At 40.9% G+C, this 21,792-nt stretch overlaps 2 pseudogenes; both read left to right on the top strand.

Annotated features, from left to right (window-relative positions):
• Nucleotides 1-4,639: 4,639 nt before the first annotated feature.
• LOC124098532 (ubiquitin-like protein ATG12) lies at nucleotides 4,640-7,253 on the top strand (annotated as a pseudogene).
• Nucleotides 7,254-8,817: 1,564 nt separating this feature from the next.
• LOC124098531 (serpin B9-like) lies at nucleotides 8,818-13,356 on the top strand (annotated as a pseudogene).
• The last annotated feature ends 8,436 nt before the right edge of the window (nucleotides 13,357-21,792 follow it).

The following is a 21,792-nucleotide window of genomic DNA, read 5'->3' as shown; positions in this document are numbered from 1 at the left end:
ACAAGTAGAAAATGATTTAGGAAAGCAGGAAGATTTATTCAAAGGAAGCAAACAATAGAGCAGGATACATACACAAAGGGAGAAGGAGTGTAAGTGCGTCAAAATGAGGTAGGCATTGCGTTTCAGGTTTCTTCTTTGATAATTTTACTGAATTCCAATTATCAGATCTTTTTGTTTTCTCATTGCATTTTTATTATTACATATAAAAATATTATTATTAGATTTTGTAATTATATATATTTAGTACTTGCATGTGAGAAAAGACCATTCTTTCTCCCATAAATTGCAATTGCAACTTGGCCAAAAATCAGTGCATCATATATATTGGGCTATTTCTGTGATGTTTTCCATTGCACTGGGACTCTGCCAGCAAGTACATCATAACCAGATAAGAACACTTGACCCCTGATCAGATATGACCCAAAGTACACCCCCCCTTTTTTTCATAATAAACACGGTATGTTTTTGTATTATTAGCAACAGAAGTTGGACTAAGACATAGTACTCAGTACAACTGGTGCAGAATATCTAAATGGTTCAAACATCAGGCCATCATCAATCTCAGGGGACACAATTAGAACATGTCATTCTCTGAAAAAGAAACACAAGGGGTTTGAACCCAGAAGAAGGGTATTTTTAGTCTGTAGAACTGCTCAATCTTGAGAAAGAGTCTGCAGTTAATCTACCAAATCTAGTTATTTCAAGTCCAAAAAAGGGATCTTAAATAGGAAATGTGAAAGAAGTAGTTTCCTTAACATGTAAAGTTGGTAGAAAAAGAGACACCCAATCTAGGAGGGGCATCTCAAGTGCATGAGTCAGGAAAAGATGGGTCCATCAGTCTCTGTCTCACAGAGATGGTACAGTCACCTGACATGTTACATAGTGGATAAATATTTTAACCCTGGGAAAATTTAGAACTCACCCAGAGATAAGGAAGTAACCAGAACTCATGTTGTTAAAAATTTGGTGTTCAAAAACTCAGTAGTAAAATAAATATTAACCCAACTTAAAACTAGGCAAAAGCATTTGCAGGGGCATTTCATTGAGAAAGATATTTAATAGACCAATAAGCACATGAGAAGAAGCTCGACATCATGACAAATCAGGGAAATACAATTGTGAAAGCTTTAATGAAACATCTCATCACGCCCATGAGAATAGCAACAATCAGATAATAGACATGGAGAAGCTAAAACTCTCATTGCTAGTGGGCATTTAAATGTGTGCAGTAGCTTTGCAAATTAGTTTGGTAGTTCCACCAGAAGTAAATTCAGAGTTATCATATGAACAAGAAATTTCAGAGTTAGGTCTATATTCAAGGTAAATTCAAGAAAAAAATGTCTACAAAAAATTGTACACAAATGTTCATAACAACATTATTCTTAACAGATAGATGATGAAAACAACCTGATGGCCTACCAATTGATGAACTTAAAAATAAACATATATACACTCAATATTATTATGGATATTTTTCCAACACAAAAAGAGATAAATGCCCATACCTTGAACCAACAAGGATGAACCTTGAAAATACCAGGTTAATGAAAGAAGGCAGTAACAAAATACCTCATATTATATTATTTCTTACATGAAATACTCTCAATAGGCCAATATATAGAGAACAAAATGGATTAGTGGTTTCCAGAGGTTGACAGGGAGAAAGGAGGGACTGGAGAATAATTATAAATGAGTATCCCATTTGTTTTTGAAGTGATGTAAATGTTCTGGACTCAGATAGTAGTGACAGTTGTACAGCTCTGTGAATATTCTGAATTGTAGGATTTAAAGGGGTGAATACTGTTAAACCATAATTTTGAGATGAAGAGATCTCTGAAATACATGGATTTATCAAGCTGTGCATGTTGCCAGCCTGGTGATAGGGCAAATTCCCTAAGACACTAGAAACATGTCCACTGGATCTAAAGATATTTTGTCATAAAAATCCATGGATCAGGAGGTGCAGATTACTTTCATTAAATCTACAATGGATAGAGAGAAGAGGGATATGACCTGGGATAGGAAGAGAGTCAACAGAGACACATTTCTATAACCTCTTGGTTGGTTGAGTCTATAAGCAGAATAAAATTTTGTCTAGATGGCTGGTCTTAAAAATATGGGAAAGAAATATGCTGCAGTTCTTTTTTTCTTTCTTGATTTAGCTTGAAACTATCAGTTAAACTCTTATCATTTCTTTCCTCCATCCTGCTGGTAACTGTATTTAGAATGTCTCAGATTCCTTCTCTTATCAATATTATACTATACATATTTATCTTTTGACAAGCATTATTTATCTCTTTAGTTGCATGTTTATTCATTCATTTACTTTTGTATACAGGGATTAAAGACAGGGACACCTAAAAACTGAAACTTATCCCTAGACATTTTTATATTTTTTATTGAGATAGTGTCTTGCTAATTTGCTGAGGCTGGGTTTGAACTCTAGATCCTCCTGCCTCTGCCTCCCTAGTTGCTGGGATTACAGGTATGTGCCAAGGAATAAAGCTGTTATTTTAAAAAATGCCATGGCACCTTCAGTGAAAATTTATAGAAGCCCTTATTCTCGGGGTCATGTAAATGGAGGGTTAGCACCTAAGAAAGTGTGCCTGATAAATGTTTTGCCTCACCCTAATTCAGGCACTCAGGAGAGAAAACTAACTTTCAATTTTTCTTAATTTGAAAAAAAGGTATCTGCTGATAGACAAGCTTCTAGGAAAATCTCCCTGCTTCAGAGGAAGAGACATTTGGTCTGTTCTCTTTCTTGGAACAACATGTCAACATGTAGTATTTCTAAGTGCTTGAAGCTGGTACAAAGAGGGTTGGGGAAGAGTGTGGACCTTGGATGACATGAACTACTAAACCAGTGTGCTCCAGGTGTTCCCTACCTCTGAACCTGCTGATGGACACACTTGAGGTCCTGAGCCATTTTGATTCAGTCTCTTTTTCTGTCACATGGTCAATGAGGAGTAGGACTGCTTATACACCAGTTCCACAGCGTAAGCACCAGAAGTTGGAAAATGGATCAACTGCTCAGATTTAGGACACTGTGTTCTCTATGAGGGTGCTGCACTGGTAATAATGAGTGGTGGAGAAACTGGAAAACAAAGTTGATATTTTTATTTTTGTGATGCTGGGGATTAAGCCAGGGTCTTGTGCATATGAGGCAAGCACATTAAAACTAAGTTATATACACAGCCTTTGGAAACAACATTTTTAAAAATTTGTTTTTAAATAATTATGAGTGCACAGTAATTATGCAAAAAAGTTGTGTAATTGTAGCAATTTCATGCATGCATATAAAGTACTCTAACTGAATCCACCCTACCTGTAACACCCTCTTGTCCCCCCCTTGTACAATTCCCTCCATTACCTTCCCAATTAGTCCATCTTCAACTTTCATGTCACTTTGTATTATTCCCTAGATTCCACATATGAAAGAAAACATGAGATACTTGTTTTTCTGAGATTTATTTTGCTTAACATGAATTTTTCACGTTTCATCAATTTTCCTGCAAATCCCATTTCCTTCCTTTTTATGGCTAAATAAAACTCTACTGTACATATATACTTACCACATTTTTTATTTTGATCAATTTATCTCCTAATGAGCACCTAGGCTGATTCCATAACTTGGCTTTTGTGAACAGTGCTGGGACAAACATAGGTATGCAGTTGTCTCTGTACAATGCTGACTTTGATTCCTTCACAAGTACACAAAGAAGAGTGGTATAACTGGATCATGTGGTCGGTAGCACTACCTTTAGTTCCTGAGGAAACTCCTTACCATTTTCTACAGTGATGGGGCTAATTTACATTCCCACCAACAGCATATAAGGGAAAGGGACACATTCCACCTAGCTGAATCTCTCCTTTGTGTCAGGCAGAAGGCTCAGAACACAAACCTACAGGACTTTCTTCCCCTAAAACCTGAGCCTGTCATTCTGTCTTTGCTTTCTGTCAGTAGGGAAGCCCAGATTTGTAGGTTTTGTGTCCTTCCCCAGTCCCTACTGTGTTTTTCCCAGGAGACTTGCAGCCTGCCTTTGGTTGTCAGTTTCAGAGTACTTTCACTTTCAGAATCCTCTAGAAAACATGCTGTGTCTCCCTTGGTGTTTCAGTGCAAACCAGTGGGTGACATAGGCCAGGCTAGGGGAACATGAACAGGGGGATTAGTGACCCATCCCTGGGCAGGGAGGTGACAATATCCCCTGTCATGACCCAGTTCATACTGAATTTCTTCCCTGGGGCAGTGACTCGCTGATTGGAAGGTAGGAATTCCGACAGCTAAACATGCCTAATAAAGGATTCTGGGAGTGCAGAGGCCCCAAAGTGGACATGAGAGAGGCACAGCTGTAGATCCTGGTCCTGTGATTCAGAAGTCAGCACCAGGCTAGCAACACTGAAACCTGAGGGAGAGAACTGTGTGGGAGGTGGCAGGTGAGAACTTATCTGTGCAGGGGCTGAAGTGACAGTGGACCAAGATAGACAAGTGTAAGAAACCTCAGGCCACCACTGGGAGAAGGGATGCCAGAGGCTGAGATGAGAAAAGAGAATCCCAAAAGGCAGTGTCATTTCTGTGTTTAGAAAAACAGCTTCTTGGGAGATCATAGGAGTCAGTTGTGCTGCTGGACCTTGCTTGGGCATGGTCGCAGAGAAGGTTAGTAGGATTCCAAGAAGACAAATGTGCTGCACAGCATCCTGGCTTCTCTGCTTACCTGTTTCCTGCCCCTGGCTGGTCCTGGCCCTCACCATAGTGGGTGTTCATGCTCCAACATCACTCCCACCTACTGGCCCTATTTTCTCACCTCTCCTCTCTCCTCAGGGAGTCACAGCATGACTTCTGCCTTACCTCTTCTCTGTGCTTTTAAAATCTCCAGAGTCCAGTTCAAAACCAGTGCACCCTTTATTTATCTGAGACTTCCCCCTAATTGATGGAGCTCTTGCTGTTTTCTGAGCATACTTGCAGGTGCTTAGAATCAGAATTCCAGGCACCTTTCCTGCAAAGAGCAGCCAGTCTTATGGATCCAACAATGGATGAGACAAGGAATTATAATAAGGAGAGATGAGTCAGGGTTGGGGAGGAGGGAGAACTAGATTAGGACAACAGAGGTCTCCTGGTGCTGAGCCTAGGAGGGAGGAGGGAGTGATTGGAGCCTGGTGACAGGCATGGAGTAGGGAGCCTTTTAAGTTGGATATCACTGTTTACCAAGGCTCAGAGGTGATTAGCAGGGTCAGGGTGGGTAGAGGTGAAGGCTGTGAGAGGTGGGAGGCTGGAGCAGGGTATGAGGCCAGGCAGATGGGAAGTCATTTAGAAAGGCATTTTTGAGCTTATCCCCAGGGCCACTAGAGATTTAAGGGAGAGCTTAAAGGATCAAGATAGCACTTCCATCTTCCCTTTCAGTATTCTGTGTGTCTATCCATCTGGGGTCCTGATGGGGGAAGACCATGTTCTTAGATTCCCCATCCCACTTGGTTTTCATTTTAGTGAGCAGGGGCTAATGGTACTGGGGATCTCAGGGTCATGGACATTGGAGGCTCTGCAGAGGAGACATGTGGTCTGTACTAGGCACAGGATTACAGGGGCTGGAGAAGTGGAGTGGGGTAGAATAATTTGGGAGGGGGCTGAAGGCAGGCTTGGACATGGGTTTGGGGGATCTCTGAGAAATGGGATGTTGTCAGAGAGGTTTTCCAGGATCTAAGGCCAGCCCCTGGTGAGAGAGGGTCTCACTGCATAGAGCTGCCCCATGGTGTTTACACTTCTCTCTCTCTGTCTACAAGTAGCACCTCCTTGCTCTTGCTTTGACTAGTCATCCATTCTTCTTTCTTTGACCTGTCAATTTCTGTTCTTCTCTGCATGCTTTTCTGCTCTTCCTTTTCTTGCCAGTTTGATGTTCTACAGACACCAGCCCCTTCCTCACATGTCTAATCTACTCCCATGGCTTTCACTGGTACTCAGAAATTTTCTGAATTCACAAGAAAAATGAAAGCCAAGCAGAGACCACACACAGTGTCCTCAGCCCCATTTCACTGTGTTTCTCTGTCTTCTTTGCCCCCAGACCCTGCATCGTGGATTCTCTTTCAAAAGCAAATGGCACCTTTGCCATCCAGGTTTTGAAGATGCTGTGTCAAGACAGACCTTCACAAAATGTGTTTTTTTCTCCCCTGAGCATCTCCTCTGCCTTGGCCATGGTCCTCCTCAGGGCAAAGGGCAATACCAAGGTCCAGATGGCTCAGGTAAGCCTGCCTGTCATTGAGAAGGAGGGACTGGTCTGCAAGGAAGGAGTGGTGAGCCTGGAACATTTCAGGGAGGAGGTATAGAATGAAGGGAAGGAGTGAGGTGAGGAGTTTCCTCCAGTGAGATGTTGTGTGGGTTGTTTGCAGGGGTTACTGTGTAATCCCTTTTTCATTTATAACTTTTCTTGTAAGTATTTGTTTCTTTTGTCTTAAAATTGCTGATATCTGTCTATGTTGGGTAGATATGTGTGCTTTCTTTGAAAGGATTAAGTCTTGGACTCATTGAGCATTTTGCGTTTTTCCCTAAATTCCTTAGGATTTTTTCTTGCTCTTTTCTAACATTGTGCATTGGGAATTTAGTTATATCATTATTTCCTTTGTATCATTGTAATAATTAATGCTGTTTGACTATTTTTGATGAAATTATTTGGGTTGGTAATAGAACATTCATATTATTTTCTAAATTATAAGTCACATATTTAAATATAATATTAAATATTTACTTAGAATCATTCTTTAAAAGAGAAGAAACATTTTATTGTTTAACTTATTTAGAATCATCAAGGTCAGTGTGGAAACTCTCTTCAACTGCTGCTGCTGGCATGAAGGACATATGGATGTCACTCCAGATACAACCACTCCAGAGCCCCCATATTCTGCTGCAGTCTTTTCAGGGAGAGGAGCCTTCCTGTGACAACAAGATAAAAATGGACATCCTACTAAAGGCTATGGGTCATCCCTATAATGAAAACAAAATGTGGGTTGTAGAGAGAACCTGAACCATGTAAGGACGCATTGACTCATCAAGAAGTTCCTTAAACTTGTGGCCTTGGAACAGTTGTTCACTTATGGAAATCAGTCCTTTGCTCCTCCCCCAGATGAGGGATGTTTGGGCAGTGATGGTAAACTGGTCCTACAGTACTGCAAATCTCAGGCCTGGGCATGAGCCACAGAGGAAAAACAACTTGCTACTCAAAATAGCAAAAAGTTCTAATGCTTATTGTGACAAGAGACTTAACAGATATGAGCTACTCCGCATGTGTCCACTGTGACTCATGTTTATGCATGAGAAAACATCTGTGGAATGAATAGACTAACAAAAATATGAGTATGTTAATACACAAAAATTACCAAAAGATTGCCATTCCATTATGCCTGTTGCTTCTGCCTGTTACTACTGTTGTTCCAGATCTGCCTCCAAAGTTGAAAAGACTGAAACTACAAAAACCTCCATTACCAATTTCCAAAATGATTCAAATTGGTGACTTATAGAATTGTAATTCTGCCAATTTCTTTCATGGTAAAAATTAATTTACTAAAAGGTTTTTCCTTTTGGTTGTAAATTATTCAGGAAACTAAAATTTGTGTGAAATATAAGATATTTACGTTTTTTTTTCTGTTGAATTAACTTGTCAGACCAAGTCACATTGACCTATTAGCTGAATGCCTTATATAATCCAGCAGAGGGCAGTCCAGCTGATACAACAGGTTTGGCAATTTGATTGTACATCTTTACAAGGTGATAAGCCTTTTCTTGTTATTTTCTGGCTAATATCTACTCAAGAAAGCAGGTATGCTGACCAACTGGAAGACTGAGAAAATATATGTAGTTTAAATTTAATTATGTTGGGAAATGGAAGTCATTTTACAAATTCTAGAAAAGTTAGTTTTATAGCTTTTTTTAGTACTGTCATTTAAGATTGAGTCCCAAAGTTGTGTTGCTCTGTCATTTATTTATACAATATCAAAAGCTAGTACTGAGCAAACCTAAAGAAAAAAATAGACAGCATGTTAGTTATTTTATTGTTACATAGAGAGTTATTTCTTTAGAAATTGTTTTTAATAATTAGTTAGTAGGTTGATTTCCATGTTGTTGGTTTTATTTATAGTGTTGTTGATTTTTTATTTCCATCACTAACGTCGTTGAATATGAATTGTGTCATTTGTGTATTTCAGAGTCAATGAAACTCTTCTTGTGACGTAATATGACCTTTATTGAAATATAAATATCATATAATACATATATTATATCTCTCTCTAGGATACTGTTTAAGAACTTATTTATTCTTATCAATCATATTGCTCATTTTATACTTTCATTTCCTTTCAAATATTATCATGGTGATTGCATTCCTGTCCAAATTTTTCTTGGACTTTTAGTTTTTTGAACTGCATCTTCTTTGTAAATAAATAGAGGCAAGTTATTTTAGTATTTTGAACTGCATCTTTTTGCACATAAATAGAGGCAAGTTTTTCTCTACTTCTGACTAATTTATGGTGTGTGTGGGATGCAGGATTTAAGAATAGTCCCTTTTCTGAATCTCTCTTGCCCATTGTACTTTTTTTCTATCACTCATCTTTAAACTACGCAGAGAGCTCTGTGCAGGTGCAAAACCTGTATCTTTTACTCAGCAGGCTCCTGGCCCCTCTCTCCACCTATCCCACCAGTGACACTTCTGAATTAGAATCAACTTCCTCTCAAAGGATAAATTTATGCAGTATTTGAGAAGAAAAAAAAATGCTTACAAATTCTTTTGGAGACCAAGATCCAACTTGAGAGAATTTTGTTGCTTTCCTTCATAAGCAATGTCTTTAAACACAGAGGAAGACATCCCTAGGGCTTCCAGATGCTTCTCAATCAAGTGAACAACCCTGGTTCAAAGTATTTGCTTACAACAGCCAACAAGCTCTTTGGAGAGAAGACCTATGATTTCCTCTCATCAAGTTGAGTCAACAGAACAATAAAAGTGGTATTTAAAATACCTGGAAATGTACAACCCAGAAGAGAGACCCTAGACACCAGACAGGATAACACATTTGGGAGCTGTGGCAAGAGGATGGGGAGTTAGAGGCCATCTTGGGCAACCTAGTGACACCATTGTCTCAAAAAAAAAAAATGGAAAACTGCCTTGGGACATAGCTCAGTGGTACAGTATTTGCCTAGCATGCTCAAGGCACTGAGCTCAATCCCCAGTACTGAGAAATCAAGCAAAAAAAAAAAAAAAGAACAATATTCTAGAGAACTTGAGAAACTCACAGTAAACTATTTTTGGTAAAGACCCCAATTCTACAATCATAACTTATATTATTTCAATTTAGGCAATGTCTCAAATTTCATTTATTATCTCTGGTTTTTCAAGGCTTAAAAAATATATCCTAACAAACTAAAATGTTTCACCATCAAGTAGCTTAAGATTTTATCATGTTTTTAATTTTAAGAATAGCCTAAAGCTAGCATTCAGAATGCTTTGAAGCTCACTGTCATTTTATTGAGCAACCTGGCCACCTGAATTATTTCTCTCCAAAGACATTTAAGGAGTCCTGTCCTCAGATCTACCACTTGGAGCTAGAACTGCTGTCCTTTGTCAAAGACACAGAGAAGTCCAGGGAGCATATAAATACTTGGGTCTCAAAAGAGACAAAAGGTCAGGATTATAAGTTATTTCACTCTCCTCCCACCCCACCTCTGTTCTCTTTGCTTCTCTCCTCTACCTCTCCTCCTCACTGCTAATGTCACTGGTGTTGCAGAACCATCAGAGCAAGGTTGCCTGGCTGAGCCTCTTGGTGCCTGTGAACCTTAGTGTCTCATAGAAGATCTGATCAATGCTCAGGTTTTCAAAACCAGACAATTAATACTGTCTGTTTTTCCCAGGGCTAGAATGGCTGATGCAAGTGTCAACAGAAACTCATAGGTCAGATTTCCCATGTAATACTTTACATGTCACTGGCCTGTATTGTTCACACAGCAGGTGACTGTCTTCTATGGGAACAGATCAATGGCCAAATCTTCCCAAGTCATGCCCTTGGCCCTCTTCTTCCTGGGGTCAGTTTGTACTTCATTTCTCCCACTTTTACATGTTAATATGACTTCTCCTACTTTTTCTTTCCTATCTCTCACTTAAGTGCCCTTCATCAGACTTGAGAAGCCTAGATTTGATTAGTCAACTACAGAGCCTCTCTCAGGGCTGATCCATTCCACAGATTGAAAACATGCTGCTTGTGAGGTTTAAACATACTCATTTATGTTTTAGAGTGTGACAAGTTCTAACCTTGGTCCTCAAGATCAATAATGGTTTGATGTTTGAACTATCCAGGCATTTACACACCAACAGGAACATATTTTAGCTAACATATGAGATAGTAAAAAAAAATAGATACTTCTTTCCAGTATTTCCTCTTGGAAACTTTTATTTTTATGCCCTCAAGGGACAGCTAATTGGCAGGGATTCTCTTAGTTCCTTGGAACCATACCACTTGATATACAGGGAAAGAAGGACATACCTTAACCTACCCTAATCATTATCTGTTCCAGGGATTCCAGGTGCCAGGAGGGTGCAATCATAAAATCTCTTCTGTAGTTTCCAGAAACTCCTCCTATGTCTCTGATCTGGAGCTATTCAATTCTGGCTGCCTCAGGAATGTTGCCAGGTAGCTGTACAATGTTAGAACTGTAGCTGTACAATGTTAGGCCCTGACCAAAGGGCCTTAGACCTGAAGCTGCTCTTAACCACAACAGGTAGTGTCAGCTTCTACCCAGCCCCTCTCTCCTTTGCTGCTTGTCTTTTTTTCTAACCTTGTGTCAAGCTTCAGCTTTGTCCCAACCTGCTTTCCTCCAGTGACTTTGAAGTCTTTCACCATCATCAACTTGGTGGCTATTCCAATGTCTGTCATCATGAATACCACTCATAGCTGGGATTTTTGACTTTTATACCTATCATCCAAACTCAGCACATTTGAAAACAGAATGTTTGGATCTCCAAGACATCGTGTCATGATTATTCACCATGGATTCAGAAGAACCAACTGAGAGAGTTTGTGCTTGTCTTGGAAGGTAAAATTCCAGAGTAACTACCAGTGAACTCGATTGATGAGCAGGTCAGGCTTATTCTTGTCAATGCCATCTACTTCCAAGGAATGTGGGACAAGCCTTTTGACAACTCATGCATGGAAGAAATGGCTTTCAAATAAACCAGGTAGGGAGAGACTTTCAAAAATTATGCTTGTCTGATGAAGAAATTGAGTAGAAAATTTAACTTTGCAAAGGTATAAGTGTTTAATAATAATTTAAAACTTATTATCTCTTTTAATGAATTATAAACTCATTGAAAAAATGATGCAAATAAATAATGCTTGCTATCTATTATGTTTTACATCCTATTAGCACTCTAACTGCCTCTGATGAACTCTCATACATGTAATGGTTAAATCTCATTCTGGACACAAATATCTTCCTATAGACACAAGTTGCTTACATAGAAAGCAAATGAAGCTACATATATATATATATATATATATATATATATATATATATCAGACACAAGGCAGGGTGCAAACAGGGAGTGTGAAAACACACTTCCTGAATCAGAATTTAGGGACTGCTTCAAACATCAAACCAGTGTGGCTCAATGATATAGTGGTCTCTTAGTGCATGCAAGTCTCTAGGTTCAATCCGCAGGACTACATATAAATAAATAAATAAATAAAATAAAGATATTGTGTCCAACTATAATTAAAAATATATTTTTTAAAAAAAATCTCACATTTGAATTATTGTTAATCATAACTAATTATTGATTCAGCATTCACCGCGTTGTATCATTAAACATGAGTAGCAAAGGCCCTAGTCAACTGTGAGCTATAATTTTAATTAAAACAGATATTATAATATTTACTAAATTCTCTAATCCCTTAAAATACAATGTAATACAATAAGGAAGCTTGTATGTATTAAACTCCCCTCTTCTTTATAAGGCATGTTTCAGATAACTATTTATTAATTTCTAACAGTGCTGGACCACAGAAAAGTTGAGAGTTTTCTTTCTCCTTTTCGTACTGTTATAAATGCTGTGCTCATGTGGTCATTCTTCTCAGGAGGAGGAAAGGACAGTTCAGATGATGTGGCCGGAAGCCAATTTTAACTTCATCTACAACAGTGAGGCCCAGACAAAGGTGGTGGAGCTGCTCTATGCTGTCAAGGTGCTGAGCATGATCATCCTGCTTCCAGATGAGCACATGGACCTCAGTGTGGTGAGTCAGGAGGGGCTGCATACCTTTGAATTCAGAATTTTGGTGGGAAGAATCAGGTATACCCCATGCCCTTTCTTTCACAGTATCTCCAACCCAAAGCCCAAATGGCCCATTCCTGTCCTCCTTGTTTCCTTGTGGTATGATCCTTATTGCAAGAGAGTCAACTGTCCTCTCAAGGGTGGCAGTGCACTGTGATGACCTAAAGGGTCTCTGTGAGCAGAGCAGCTCCCATGGGCTTTCCCTCTCTCTAGGTCCCTACCTGTGATGATGAGTTTCCACAAACAGTGCCTCATTCCACCTTAGGCCTCCTGGAATGACTCACACTGAGAGACCTTCCTTTTCCCAGTCTCTTTTGCTTGCCAGCAATGGTTCATTGTGTTAAAACTTAAAGCCTCCTTCAAACCAATAAATACAATTAGAAAAGCATCATTGACCTGTCTAGATGACTTTCACAATAAACATGGTTTGCTAGTGGATGGATAAGGAGGGGCAGCCACAGTCTTCCTGCAGGGAAATCACATATGGGATAGCACATGGGGTGGTTGACAAGTCAGAACCCTCACAAGCTTCTGGGCAGCTGAAGGAGTTGCCCATACTGTGTGGACAGTCAACATGGAGTGTTCAAGGAAATGTCTGTGTTTCCATAGATACATGCCGTAGTCTGAATATGAACCTGTGATTCTGGTCTTTCAGGTGGAAAACAACCTTACTTTTGAGAAATTCATAGCCTGGACCAAGGCAGCCTCTTTGCAGAATATTGAATTAGAAGTTCTCCTTCTGAGATTTAAACTGCAGGGGGATTATGACATGGAGTCTGTGCTTCAGCATTTGGGAATGGTTGATGCCTTCCAACAGGGCCAGGCTGATTTCTCTGGAATGTCAACTGAGACAGACCTATGTCTATCCAAAGTTCTGCACAAAAGTGTGGTGGAGGTGAATGAAGAAGGCACTGAGGCTGCAGTAGCCATCGACATAGACGAAGTGTTTGACTGCACATCATGTTCACCAACATTCTGTGCTAACCATCCCTTCCTTTTCTTCATCAGGCATAACAGAACCAACACTCTTCTGTTCTGTGGCAGGTTCTCATGTCCCTAAGGGTTGTACTTCCCCACCATGGAGAATTTCCATCTTTCCATGTCCCCCCAATTCCCTCTACAGTTCACAACGATGAGCCTTTAGGTGAACACCAAGTAGAAAAATGAGGGCAGGGTCCTAAGCCTTCTGAACCACTTGCCACTGTGATCTCATGATGCACCACACTGAGCTGTCCCCATACTGCCCACTCATTTGTACCATAGAACTAGGTCATGGCCAATAATTCCCTGTTGTACTTAGGATGTCCTATTCCCTGTTGTACTTAGGGTGTGTGCAGTACAGAGGCCATATGATAGCTTGCAAACTTTCCCTTAGATGGCCCCAAACACATTTCCCACTCATTCCACATGCAATTCCTGCTTTCCTGGAACTTCAAACTTGTCACACACCTGCCTTAGCCTAAATGCCTCAATAATAATAAATGTTGCTATATACTGTTACTACCATTCTAGTTTAAAGAGAAAACAATTTTAGTCTGGAGGTGTGTTTCAGTGGTAGAGCGCTTGACTAGCACATGTGAGGCACTGGGTTAGACCCTCAACACCACATAAAAAATAAAGTAAATAAAATAAAGATATTATGTTCATCTATAACTAAAAGAAAAAAAACCTTTAATGCACATTTTAATTTTGTCTATCATTGCCATTCACCATTCACCGTTCACCATATATGTTCTTCATTGCAATAGATACTAGGAACACAAGGAGATAGAGTCACGGTCCTTTGACACATGCCCTTTAATGTGTGTTCCCAACTGGATTTGTTTATGACAATCGGATTTGACAGTTGAATATCTTTGAACTACCATGTAGCCCCCTTGCAGCTAGGATACCTTGCCTGTGCATTTCTCTACCTCCAACCCAAACAGTTAAATGCCATTAGCCCTTAAAGTTCTGTTCAAATGTCATCTTCTTCAAGACATTTTCCCATTTTTCATAACCAGATGTAAATCTTTGAACTTTCACAATAACTGCCCATGATAGTTTCATTGCTTATTTATTAATTATTTTTATTATTAGTCTTTTGACTAGGCCTTAAAGTCTTTAAGATTTGTGATTATATTCTACATGATATAGTGCAGTAATAAATAATTTGATCATATGTAGTATGGATGCAACTAAATACAGAATAGTAACTTTGCCCATTGCTAATAAAACAAAGAGACTGCATACAGGCAGAAACAAGTCAGTCATTAGCTTTACAATTTTCCTAGAAATGATCTATAAATGCATTTTCCACTGGCTACTTACCATAAAATGTAAAGAGGGAGTTAAAGAAAAATTTCTTTGTTGGTTCCTATCATATGAAAGATGTTATATTCTATTTTAGCAGGGCCACTATATGTAAAAGAAGGAAATTAAATGTTATTACAAAAATGAAGGAGTTATGAGATTCTGGTTAAAGAGGGTACTAAATGAGAATAACAAATATGTAAAAAATATAAAACAAAAAAAAGTTGTTATTAAAGCACTCTAGGTGCATTGTAAGTATATAGGGTTTTATTCCCATGAGTATTTTTAAACAATGGAAGTGTTAAAAATTAGGGTCAAGTGTGTTAGACTAAATTACATTATTTTATAGGCTGCATGGAATAAAAGTGTATTATATTTATCATAGAGAAGCATAGTTTGCATCATATTATGGCAGGTTATACTCAATGAAAACCTTTCAAAGTCCCTTTATTTTTGAATATCCTGTAAACAACTAGACCACCAGAGCATGATTGTACAACAGTAAATGTTCCCTTGAATAAAACTGAAGAGGCATTTTGGAAAATAATTTTTAAAAGGAAAAGAAAATGTAGAAAGGTACTTAGAGTTCTTACTTTCTAAGTACAGAATCTCCTACCCAATTCAAGGCATCTTAAACTTCATCAAGAAAATAAGTTTTGTAGTGCTGTTAAATCTATCATTATGAATAAAACTGGTGCAAATTGGTCAAATGGAGTCAACAGACACATGAGAATTTTGGGAACATCCCATATCCAAATGACAACAGTCATATGAATAGATGACCCTGGCTTGATTCAGTTTCTCGTGAATGTAATTTTTCTCAATTCTCATTTTATAAGTCAGTAAGTATATATTACCATATTATTCTCTCATAAGTAGAATGTATTAGAAGTAGACATCTCATAAATGTCTAATTTAAATTTGTTGATATCATTAAATTCAGAATGTGTAAAATTAGCCAGAAGCAGTGGCTCACACCTGTAATCCCAGTGGCTCCAAAAAATGAGGCAGGAGGATTTGAGTTCAAAGTCAGCCATAGCAAAGGGAAGACACTAAGCAACTCAGTGAAATCCTGTTTCAAATACAACAGTAGGGCTAGAGATGTGGCTCAGCGGCCAAGTGCCATTGAGTTCACTCCCTGGTACCGCCCCTCCAAATAAATAAATAAGTTAATAAAATGTCTAAAATTATTAATATTTTTCCCAGATTGCTGGCCATTTAGGATTATGTTTATCTCTGTTAGGTGTTTAAGATGCAATGTCCATTGCTTTCTGTTTAAAATACTGAGAAAACGAACAAGGCTTGTCATCAGAGAAAATGCCCATTTATTGAGGAACAGCTCTGTATATTTAGAGATCCAGGGGTTGTTTGACAGTTACGACAGTTTAATGGTTGAATGGTTTGTCAGTTGGCATGCAGTGCTTTCTGATTGGTGGGTAAGGATCATGTGAGCCAGTGGGCTGGTCTGATTGGTGGGTAAGGATCATGTGAGCCAGCAGGGTTAGTCTGATTGGTGGGTTAGGATCATGTGAGCCAGCAGGGCTAGTCTGATTGGTGGGTAAAGCTCTGTAGGGCGGCTGGTCGAGCCACTTGATCAGCCTTGGAATTCCCCATAGTAGTAAGGGAGGAGTCAGTTTGATGGATCTTGCAATGGATTATTCCCAGTTGCAAAGGCAGCCTGGAGGCTCGTAATAGGCCAGAAATAAGTGTGGAATTAATGACTGCCATCCCTCTGGTGGTCAGTAGCCCCCTTTCTTTCTAAGTGCTTATGTGGGAGATCAGGATATGAAAGACATATTTGGAATCTGTATATAGGGAGAGGGTTTTTCCCTCCACTAGCTTGCACGCCCTTGTGACAGCTATGAGTTCAGCTTGTGGTGGTATTGGGTGGGAGAGGTTTTGCCTCTATGATGGATGAGAGGGAAACAACAGCATACCCTGCCACTTTAACCCCTTTGTATATAAAGGAGCTACCATCTGAGGACCAGACGAGGTCCAAAGAGGGCAGAGGTCCCTCAGAAATGGTGGTAGGGCAGGGTAAAATTGTCTCTAATATTTCCAGGCATTTGTGGAAAGGATCTTGTGAGGGATAAGATGGGAGGAGGGAGGTTTAATGGAGAGCAGGACTTAAAAGAGATGGAGGGATTTTCAAGGAATGAGACAAGGAGGGGTAGAACCCTGGAAGGAGGAAGTGACTGTAGCCCCTTGCAAGTGAGGAAATGCTTTAGATGGTGAGGAGATGAGATGGTTAGTGGGGAGCCAAAGGTAAGCTTGTATGCTTCTTTCTGGAGGTCATGGGCCACTGCTAGGGCTCTGAGGCATGGGGGCCAGCCCCTGATGGTGGGGTCGAGCTGTTTGGATAGGTAGGCCACTGACGCAAATGTGAGGCCATATTGTGACCCAGAATGCCCAGACTTTGTCCCTGTTTCTCATGTACATAGAGGATGAAGGGTTGGGAGAGGTCGGGGAGATACAGGGTGGGTGCCTGGAGGAGGGTCTTTTTAAAGGGCTTCTCTACCACTGAGAGTAGGGGTTCATCTTGGAGGCCCTTGGCCAGATTATATAGCAGCCTGATGAGGAGGGATAAATTCCCTTAGAATGGAGGGATAGGAATCTAGGCCCTGAAGTACTCAGCCAAACTCAAAAAGGAGAGTATGTCATCTTTGGTTTTTGGTGTAGGTATAGACACAATAAGCTGTTTTCTGTCTACTGTAATGGCCTTTTTCCCTTGAAAGATATGTGACCTCTTTACATGCTATTTGTGCCTTTTGTGTAGAGGCCCGATATCCCTTTAAGGCCAAGAAAGTAGGAGAACTGTGTCATCTGTTGAGCATCCTTTGGATGGGCTAGACGAATTTGTAGAGATTTGCAAGAGGTGCAGAGAGCAGGATTGGATTGGAGCAAGAAGAAAGCCTGAACATAAGTGATCTCTACCCATTTTTTTAATTGTAGAGATCCCTTAGAATGGAGAGATCCAGGGACCCAAAAAGGGTCCATCTGCTTTGGTTGTCTAAGGGATAAGTGGGCCAGGTATGGGTGTTATATTTGATATAAGAGGGATTGTAGGGTACAGTCGACCGGCAGAGAGGACACATTACCCATGTAAGGAGGAGGGAAGAGGATACAGAGAAGGAGGAAACTGATTTATTGGCAAAAGGTGCATCCCTGCTAGAGCCAAAAAATCAGGAGTGCCTAAGTGGCAGGTTGGAACTGCAGAGATTGGTCGTCACTGAATCCTGGAAGTCGAACATCTCATCCTGGACGGAGCCAGAGCCATGGAAGACCTTGGTCAAGGCTTTTTGGGACCCCTCCTGGAGAGGCCAGATACTCCCAGGACCAGAAAGAGGGGAGAGGCAGGGCAAGAGAGAGGAAGGGGAGGGTAAGTGTCTCTCTAGCGGCCGAGTCTTGAAGGTGAGAGGACTGGGACTTTCGAATCTGCCCAAGGAAGGAGTCCCTTAGAGCCACGGTAGCCTTAAAGCTGTGGTGGGATGCTTTCCTCCCTGCAGGTAGGCAAAGAGATTTGCTGGACAATAATCAACATATTGCAAGAGGGGTATTCGGGGCACTGGGGGTGAAAAGATTGGAGGTCAGAGGCCAAGGTTTATCCAAAAAGTGTGAACTATTTTGAAATCCCTGAGGAAGGACAGTCCAGATTAGTTGTTGAGAATGTCTGGTGGTGGAATCTGTCCAGGTAAAGGCAAAAAGATCTTGTGATTCAGGGGCAAGGAGAATGGAGAAGAAAGCATCCTTTAAATCTATGACTGAGAAGTGGGTGGCAGTGTGGGGGATCTGAGACAGCAGGTTGGGAACCAAAGGATGTATGGGCCTAATGGAAGTATTGATGAGTCGTAGGCCCTGAACTAAGCAATAGGACCTGTTGGGCTTTTCTACCGCGAGTATGGGAATATTGTAAGGGGAATGAGAAGGATGGAGGTACCCCTTGCTAAGAAGGTCCTGAATAATAGGTTGTAGGCCCAGAAGAGCTTTTCTGGACAAGCAGTATTGAGCCTGATTGGGGAAGGTGTTAGGATCTTTGAGATAAATGTTAACTGGTGGGCAGGAAATGGTGGAGGGGGTGTGGGTATCCCATACAATCGGGTCAACCAGGTTCATAGGGAAAGGGTCCTTTTTAGTATGGTGCTTCATGTCAGCCTCACAAGTGGAGCAGAATGGCCAGTCTTCTGCCAAAAGGGCCAGAAAAGATGAACAGGCAAATTCTGGGGCCTGACTGATGCCAGGAGCCCGGATGTTGATTGTTGTATTGAATTTAGAGAGAATATCTCGGTTGAGAAAAGAAACTGTACATTGGGGCATAAGTAGGAATGTCTGAGAGAATGGGAAGTTGTCTATGGAACAGAGTAATAGGGGAGTCTTTTTTGGTTAGATGGTCTTTCCTCCTACCCCGACAATAGGAGAGGTGGATGGCACTGTTTGCCCCAGAATTCTGTCAGGACTGAGAAGGTAGCCCCGGTATCAAGGAGAAAGTCAACCTTGCGCCTATCCACCTGAATCCACACCCTGGGTTCCTGTCTATTGATGGTTACAGCCAGGGACAAGGACCCAAGGCCATCAATTGATTGCCATGCCCAGAAGGTCAGAGGGTTCCCTGGCCATAGACCTCCTACAGGATCTAGGACAGTCAGAGCCCTAATGACCTTGTTGTTGACATTTAGGGCATGGGGTACATGGAGTGCATGGTGCAGGGCTTGCCCTGGCCCAATGTCCCTCCTTGCCACACTTGAAGCAGGCACGGGGGGTGGGGGGGGTTAGTGATGGGCGGCGACCTGAGGAAGCATCCTGCAGGACCTGGGTGAGCATCTGAAATTTCTCAGTCTGGGGGTGGCAGGAACTTGTTTGAGCTTTTTTAGTTTGGCCCGGATGTCGGGGTAGCTCTACGAGAGGAAAAATGTCATAAGGACATGACGGCCATCTGGAGTTTCACGATCTAGGTTACTGCTGAAGGGCTTTCATAAGCCGATCCAGAAATTCCAATGGGGTCTCTTGTAATTTTTGGAAATTGATGGCCTTACGTAATGCTTTTTTGAGCCCAGCAATAATACATGCAGAGAATCAGTCCCTACTCTGTATGCCAGCTTGTATATTATAATCCCAGTCGGGAGTTTGATCTGGGGCAGCAAGTGGCCCCAGAGGGGGATTGGGATTAACTCAGTGAGTTTCATCCGCATGGGCTCTGGCAAGTTCCCAGACTCTGGTACGTTCCTCAAGAAGGAAAGTATTAGCCAATAACATATAAGTGAGGCTATAAGCCTGGAGGACCCACTGAAACTCTCTTCTGTGGTGAATGAGCCCAACCTTCACTTGAGTTGCGTGATGTCATTCATAGAGAACGGGACATGTACCCAGATAATGCCCTCAGGTCCAGCAACCTCTCTTAAGGGGACCATGGTTTGTGGGACTAGGGAGAGGGACCTAGTTTGAGGGGACTAAAGGTGTCAGCCGAGTTAGGAGGAGCACCTGAGAAGCTGGACAGAGTCGACGGGGGAGGTCGGTAGGAAGGGGGTTCATCTGCCAGATAGGTCGGGGTGAGAATGAAGAAGAGAAAAAGCCTCAACATAGGTGATCTCCTTCCACTATTTCGAGTGCTCGCAGAAGTTAAACAGATCTCTGAGAATTGCAGAATCTAGGGATCCTCCTAGGGGCCATTGTCTTTGATTATCTAATTGATAGTAAGGCCAATCTTGTGTGCAGAATTTAATAAGGGGCAGTCTGCAGGGAGGGAAGAAGAGGCCCCCATAGGTCAGGAGAGGGACAAGGGTGGTTGAGAGAGAGAGAGAGAGAGAGAGAGAGAGAGAGAGAGAGAGGAAGGAGTACCTGTTCTTCCACCCTTCAGTACTTCCTGCTCATGAACCAGGCTCCAGAGAGTCCACGTGACCATGAAGGTCGTGGTGGGGTGCGTTCTCTCCTCCAGGTTGGGTGTCAGAGGTTTGCCGGATGATCACAGTCAAAGCCCTTGTGTAGCCCGACTGAAGTTGGATACCCCATAGAGGAACTCACCTATTGAAGAGCCAGTGTTGTGTGAGTAGTAGCAGTGCTTAAAAAAGTGGAGGAGGATGGCAAGCCTTGAGAGAGGGGGCCCTCGAGCAGTGACGCATTCCCCCTGCCGGGTTTTGGCACCAATGAAAGAATGAACAAGGCTTGTCATCAGAGAAAATGCCTGTTTATTGAGGAACAGCTCTGCATATTTATAGAGCCGGGGGTGGTTTGACAGTTATGACAGTTTAATGGTTGAAAGGTTTGTCAGTTGGCATGGGGTGCTTTCTGATTGGTGGGTAAGGATCATGTGAGTCAGCAGGGCTAGTCTGATTGGTGGGTAAGGATCATGTGAGCCAGCAGGGTTAGTCTGATTGGTGGGTAAGGATCATGTGAGCCAGCAGGGCTCACTATTGGGAGGCTCTTCTTGGGGGATGGGGAAGTTAGTCTTTGGAGCCAGGGCAACGCCAACAAATACAATATCAACTTTTAGGTATAACAAAGAAATAATTTGTTAACTATGCTGGTCTGATATCTTGGTTTTCATGAGTAATTAAAAAAATAGGCAAATTAGGTAAATATGAGAAGGTAAAAGTTTATAAATGGAGACAAAACATCTGAATCATTTATATATATCAACAATGACAAACCAATTGCTAAATGTAAATTCAAGTAGTCTTAGCTTCCTGATAATAATATCTATTAAATATATGTTTATAAATGATTGATATATAGGAAAACAACTTACTTTTGCTCTTTCCTAGATATTTATTTAAAAAATAAGGCTTTACCAAGTACAGTGACACCTGCCTGTAATACAAGTGGCTAGGGAAGCTGAGGCAGAAGGATTGCAAGTTCAAAGCCAGCCTCAGCAATTTAGCAAGGACCTAAGCAACTTCCTGAGACCTTCTCTCTAAATAAAATATAAAAAGGGCTGGGATTAGTGGCTAGTGGTTGAGTGTCCCTGGGTTCAATAAAAAGGGGCTTTTAAGAGTTAATGTTTGAATTAACATCTGCAATTCTATACAGAAAGAAAGAGAAAGAGAGAAAGACCTACACCCTTAACGTGCATTTTGATGACAATATGGAAAAATGTGGTATTGTATCTTATTAAAAAAATAGGAATTTCTCTAAATTTTAAAGATTTATATGGTTTGTTTCAACCTGTAAATTTAAATTTAAGAGAGAAAAAAGACAGAACAAGTTTTTCTCT

The sequence above is a fragment of the Marmota monax genome, unplaced genomic scaffold, assembly GCF_021218885.2.
Source record: "Marmota monax isolate L192 unplaced genomic scaffold, Marmota_monax_Labrador192_F-V1.1 WCK01_AAM20220418_F8-fsc00029, whole genome shotgun sequence".
NCBI classification, from domain to species: Eukaryota; Metazoa; Chordata; class Mammalia; order Rodentia; family Sciuridae; genus Marmota; species Marmota monax.
This window is presented reverse-complemented; position numbering and strand designations above follow the sequence as displayed.